Here is a 6666-nt window from a genome sequence, read left to right as displayed (position 1 = left end):
CTGGACTTATTCATTATCATTTATCAACTCACGCATAAAATCAAGGTGCTATTCAGTCAATGGTTTCAGGACATATAATTCTAGGACACACGTGTGTACACGTACGTACACGTGTGTACACGTACGTACACGTGTGTACACGTACGTACACGTGTGTACACGTACGTACACGTGTGTACACGTACGTACACGTGTGTACACGTACGTACACGTGTGTACACGTACGTACACGTGTGTACACGTACGTACACGTGTGTACACGTACGTACACGTGTGTACACGTACGTACACGTGTGTACACGTACGTACACGTACGTACACGTACGTACACGTGTGTACACGTACGTACACGTGTGTACACGTACGTACACGTGTGTACACGTACGTACACGCGCAAGACATTAAGTTAACTTATACAAACCCCCCTTACCCCCCATAAACTCATGTCATCTATTATACACTTATTTATGTCCTGCCAAACCCCAAAAACAGGACTAAGTGCATACAATACTCACAAGCTTTATTTAAATTGTATACAAATGTATTGCTACTCTAGTTAACTTAACACAACAGTCTTACACGCATTCGATCTCGTGGTCTATCTATAGATAGCATCCCCTTTTTTTTTCCTCTCATATTTACTATGTATTTTATTTATTATACACACTACAATTTCAGTATAAGTTAATGTAGCTTAATTAATAAAGCAAGGCACTGAAAATGCCAAGATGAGTCGCACGACTCCATAAACACAAAGGTTTGGTCCTAGCCTTCCTATTAGTTCTTAGTAGACTTACACATGCAAGTCTCCACGCCCCAGTGAGAATGCCCTTAAAATCAGCAGTGATCTAAAGGAGCAGGTATCAAGCACACTCTTAAGTAGCTCATAACACCTTGCTAAGCCACACCCCCACGGGATACAGCAGTGATAAAAATTAAGCCATAAACGAAAGTTTGACTAAGCCATACTAAAAAGGGTTGGTAAATTTCGTGCCAGCCACCGCGGTCATACGATTAACCCAAACTAATAGGCCCACGGCGTAAAGCGTGTTTAAGATACCTTTGCACTAAAGTTAAAACTTAACTAAGCCGTAAAAAGCTACAGTTACCATAAAATAGACCACGAAAGTGACTTTATAATAATCTGACTACACGATAGCTAAGACCCAAACTGGGATTAGATACCCCACTATGCTTAGCCCTAAACATAGATAATTTTACAACAAAATAATTCGCCAGAGGACTACTAGCAATAGCTTAAAACTCAAAGGACTTGGCGGTGCTTTATATCCCTCTAGAGGAGCCTGTTCTATAATCGATAAACCCCGATAAACCTCACCACCCTTTGCTAATTCAGTCTATATACCGCCATCTTCAGCAAACCCTCAAAAGGTAAATAGTAAGCACAATCATTTTACATAAAAAAGTTAGGTCAAGGTGTAACTTATGGGGTGGGAAGAAATGGGCTACATTTTCTACCCAAGAACATTCCACGAACGTTTTTATGAAATTAAAAACTGAAGGAGGATTTAGTAGTAAATTAAGAATAGAGAGCTTAATTGAATAGGGCCATGAAGCACGCACACACCGCCCGTCACCCTCCTCAAGTAATAAGACACAACCATAACCATATTAACTTAACTAAGACACAAGAGGAGACAAGTCGTAACAAGGTAAGCATACCGGAAGGTGTGCTTGGATTAATCAAAGTGTAGCTTAACTAAAGCGTCTGGCCTACACCCAGAAGATTTCATTACTTATGACCACTTTGAACAAAAGCTAGCCCAACTAACCCCAAACTTAAGTATCACAGACATATAAAGTAAAACATTTAGTTAAATAATAAAAGTATAGGAGATAGAAATTTTAATTGGAGCGATAGAGATAGTACCGTAAGGGAATGATGAAAGACATCTTAACAGTATTAAACAGCAAAGATTACCCCTTTTACCTTTTGCATAATGAACTAGCCAGAAACGACTTAACAAAGAGAACTTAAGCTAAGCTCCCCGAAACCAGACGAGCTACCCATAAACAATCTAAAAGGATCAACTCATCTATGTAGCAAAATAGTGAGAAGATTTGTGGGTAGAGGTGAAAAGCCTAACGAGCCTGGTGATAGCTGGTTGCCCACAAACAGAATTTTAGTTCAACTTTAAATTTACCTAAAAAAAACAAAATTTTAATGTAAATTTAAAATATAGTCTAAGAAGGTACAGCTTCTTAGAATCAGGATACAACCTTTATTAGAGAGTATATACTAACATCACCATAGTTGGCTTAAAAGCAGCCACCAATTGAGAAAGCGTTCCAGCTCAACAAACAATATAACTTAATCCCAATCATATTACATCAACTCCTAATTATACCTCCTGGGCCATTCTATTTAAATATAGAAGCAACAATGCTAGTATGAGTAACAAGAACTATTTTCTCCCCGCATAAGCTTATATCAGAAACGGATAGACCACTGATAGTTAACAATCTGATAATATCAACCCAAAAATGAAATACTTATCTACCCTATTGTTAACCCAACACAGGCATGCATTTAAGGAAAGATTAAAAGGAGTAAAAGGAACTCGGCAAACACAAACCCCGCCTGTTTACCAAAAACATCACCTCCAGCATTTCTAGTATTGGAGGCACTGCCTGCCCAGTGACACTTGTTTAACGGCCGCGGTATCCTGACCGTGCAAAGGTAGCATAATCATTTGTTCTCTAAATAAGGACTTGTATGAATGGCCACACGAGGGTTTAACTGTCTCTTATTCCCAATCAGTGAAATTGACCTTCCCGTGAAGAGGCGGGAATGCCACAATAAGACGAGAAGACCCTATGGAGCTTTAATTAACTAACCCAAACTTATGGATACTAAATACCTACAAGGCATAACATTACACCATTATTGTGGGTTAGCAATTTAGGTTGGGGTGACCTCGGAATATAAAAAAACTCCCGAGTGATTAAAATTTAGACCCACAAGTCAAAATATAACATCACTTATTGATCCAATAATTTTTGATCAACGGAACAAGTTACCCTAGGGATAACAGCGCAATCCTATTCAAGAGTCCATATCGACAATAGGGTTTACGACCTCGATGTTGGATCAGGACATCCTAATGGTGCAGCAGCTATTAAGGGTTCGTTTGTTCAACGATTAAAGTCCTACGTGATCTGAGTTCAGACCGGAGTAATCCAGGTCGGTTTCTATCTATTATATAACCTCCCCCAGTACGAAAGGACAAGGGATGTAAGGCCTACCTCACAAAGGCGCCTTAAAACTAATAGATGAAGTCAACTCAATCTAACCAGTTTATCTCCTCATAAGCCCGAGAAAAGGGGCTTTGTTAGGGTGGCAGAGCCCGGTAACTGCGTAAAACTTAAACCTTTATTATCAGAGGTTCAATTCCTCTCCCTAACAAAATGTTCTTTATCAACATTATCTCTCTTATCATCCCAATCCTTCTTGCCGTAGCCTTCCTCACCCTCGTTGAACGAAAAGTCTTAGGCTACATACAACTTCGAAAAGGGCCTAATATCGTAGGCCCCTACGGCCTCCTTCAACCAATCGCAGATGCAGTAAAACTCTTCACAAAAGAACCTCTACGACCACTTACATCCTCCATATCAATATTCATTCTAGCCCCCATTCTAGCTCTATCACTAGCCCTAACTATATGAATCCCTCTCCCAATGCCCTACCCACTCATTAATATAAACTTAGGAGTCCTATTCATACTAGCAATATCAAGTCTCGCCGTATACTCCATCCTTTGGTCAGGATGAGCCTCAAACTCCAAATACGCTCTAATCGGAGCCCTCCGAGCAGTAGCTCAAACAATCTCATATGAAGTAACACTAGCAATCATTCTCCTATCAGTCCTCCTAATAAACGGGTCATTTACACTATCCACACTAATTATCACCCAAGAACATATATGACTAATCTTTCCGGCCTGGCCCCTAGCCATGATATGATTCATTTCTACTCTAGCAGAAACTAACCGAGCCCCCTTCGACTTAACTGAAGGAGAATCCGAACTAGTTTCTGGATTTAACGTAGAGTATGCAGCGGGTCCTTTTGCCCTATTCTTTCTAGCAGAGTACGCAAATATCATTATAATAAATATCCTCACAACAATTCTATTCTTCGGTGCATTCCACAACCCATTTATACCAGAACTCTACTCTATTAACTTCACTATAAAAACCCTCTTACTAACTATCTGCTTCCTATGAATTCGAGCATCATACCCTCGATTCCGCTATGATCAATTAATACACTTATTGTGAAAAAATTTTCTACCCCTAACTTTAGCCCTATGCATATGACATGTTGCCTTACCCATTATTACCGCGAGTATCCCACCCCAAACATAAGAAATATGTCTGATAAAAGAGTTACTTTGATAGAGTAAATAATAGAGGTTTAAATCCTCTTATTTCTAGAATAATAGGCTTCGAACCTAATCTTAAGAATTCAAAGATCTTCGTGCTACCAAACTTACACTATATTCTACAGTAAGGTCAGCTAAATTAAGCTATCGGGCCCATACCCCGAAAATGTTGGTTTATACCCTTCCCGTACTAATAAAACCCCCTATTCTCACTATTATTATAGCAACTATCATGGCAGGGACCATAATCGTCATACTAAGCTCGCACTGATTACTGATCTGAATTGGATTCGAAATAAACATGCTAGCCATCATCCCTATCCTCATAAAAAAGTATAATCCACGAGCCATAGAAGCCTCTACAAAATATTTTCTTACACAAGCTACTGCCTCAATATTACTAATAATAGGAGTCACCATTAACCTTCTTTACTCCGGCCAATGAGTAATCTCAAAAATCTCAAACCCCATCGCATCCATCATAATAACCACCGCCCTAACAATAAAACTAGGCCTATCTCCATTCCACTTCTGAGTTCCCGAAGTAGCACAAGGAGTAACACTTATATCAGGAATAATCCTACTAACATGACAAAAAATCGCACCTATATCCATCCTATATCAAATCTCCCCATCAATTAACACCAACCTTCTTATACTAATAGCCCTCGCATCCGTTCTAGTAGGAGGCTGAGGCGGACTAAATCAAACTCAACTACGAAAAATCATAGCATACTCCTCCATTGCCCACATAGGCTGAATAGCCGCTATCATTATTTACAACCCTACAATAATAATCCTAAACTTAACTTTATATATTCTAATAACACTATCTACCTTCATACTATTCATATTAAACTCATCCACCACAACCTTATCCTTATCCCACATATGAAATAAATTTCCCCTAATCACCTCCATAATCTTAATCTTAATATTATCCCTAGGAGGACTACCCCCATTATCTGGCTTCATCCCTAAATGAATAATTATTCAAGAATTAACAAAAAATAACATAATTATTATTCCAACACTAATAGCCATCACCGCTCTACTTAACTTATATTTCTACCTGCGACTCACATATAGCACCGCACTTACCATATTCCCGTCCACAAATAACATAAAAATAAAATGACAATTCGAGTACACAAAAAAGGCAACCCTACTACCCCCCTTAATCATTATCTCAACTATACTACTCCCGCTAACACCTATATTATCAGTCTTGGACTAGGAGTTTAGGTTAGACCAGACCAAGAGCCTTCAAAGCTCTAAGCAAGTGCTATACACTTAACCCCTGACCAAATCACCTCTAAGGGCTGCAAGAATCTATCTTACATCAATTGAATGCAAATCAAACACTTTAATTAAGCTAAGCCCTCCCTAGATTGGTGAGCTTCTACCTCACGAAATTTTAGTTAACAGCTAAATACCCTAGTAACTGGCTTCAATCTACCTTCTCCCGCCGCGTAGAAAAAAAAGGCGGGAGAAGCCCCGGCGGCGTCTAGGCTGCTTCTTTGAATTTGCAATTCAATATGAAAATTCACCACAGAGCTTGGCAAAAAGAGGACTTAAACCTCTATTTTTAGATTTACAGTCTAATGCTTTTATCAGCCATTTTACCTATGTTCATTAACCGATGACTGTTCTCTACTAATCACAAAGATATTGGTACTTTATACTTACTATTTGGAGCATGAGCCGGCATAGTAGGCACTGCCTTGAGCCTCCTCATCCGAGCCGAACTAGGTCAGCCCGGTACTTTACTAGGCGACGATCAAATTTATAACGTCGTCGTAACCGCCCATGCTTTCGTAATAATCTTCTTCATAGTCATGCCCATTATAATTGGGGGCTTTGGAAACTGACTAGTGCCATTAATAATTGGTGCTCCGGACATGGCATTCCCCCGAATAAATAACATGAGCTTCTGACTTCTTCCTCCATCTTTTCTTCTACTATTAGCATCTTCTATGGTAGAAGCAGGTGCAGGAACGGGGTGGACCGTTTACCCCCCACTGGCTGGCAATCTGGCCCATGCAGGAGCATCCGTTGATCTTACAATTTTCTCCTTACATTTAGCCGGAGTCTCTTCTATTTTAGGGGCAATTAATTTCATTACTACTATTATCAACATAAAACCCCCTGCAATATCCCAGTATCAAACCCCCCTATTTGTATGATCAGTACTAATTACAGCAGTTCTACTCCTACTATCCCTGCCTGTACTGGCTGCTGGAATTACAATACTTTTAACAGA

At 39.5% G+C, this 6666-nt stretch overlaps 1 pseudogene; it reads left to right on the top strand.

The window, feature by feature from the left end:
- Nucleotides 1–752: 752 nt before the first annotated feature.
- LOC144309984 (18S ribosomal RNA) lies at nucleotides 753–1706 on the top strand (annotated as a pseudogene).
- Nucleotides 1707–6666: the final 4960 nt, after the last annotated feature.

The sequence above is a fragment of the Canis aureus genome, unplaced genomic scaffold, assembly GCF_053574225.1.
Source record: "Canis aureus isolate CA01 unplaced genomic scaffold, VMU_Caureus_v.1.0 ptg000316l_RagTag, whole genome shotgun sequence".
NCBI lineage: Eukaryota > Metazoa > Chordata > Mammalia > Carnivora > Canidae > Canis > Canis aureus.
The sequence above is the reverse complement of the archived record's forward strand: the minus strand, read 5'-3'. Positions and strand labels throughout refer to the sequence as shown.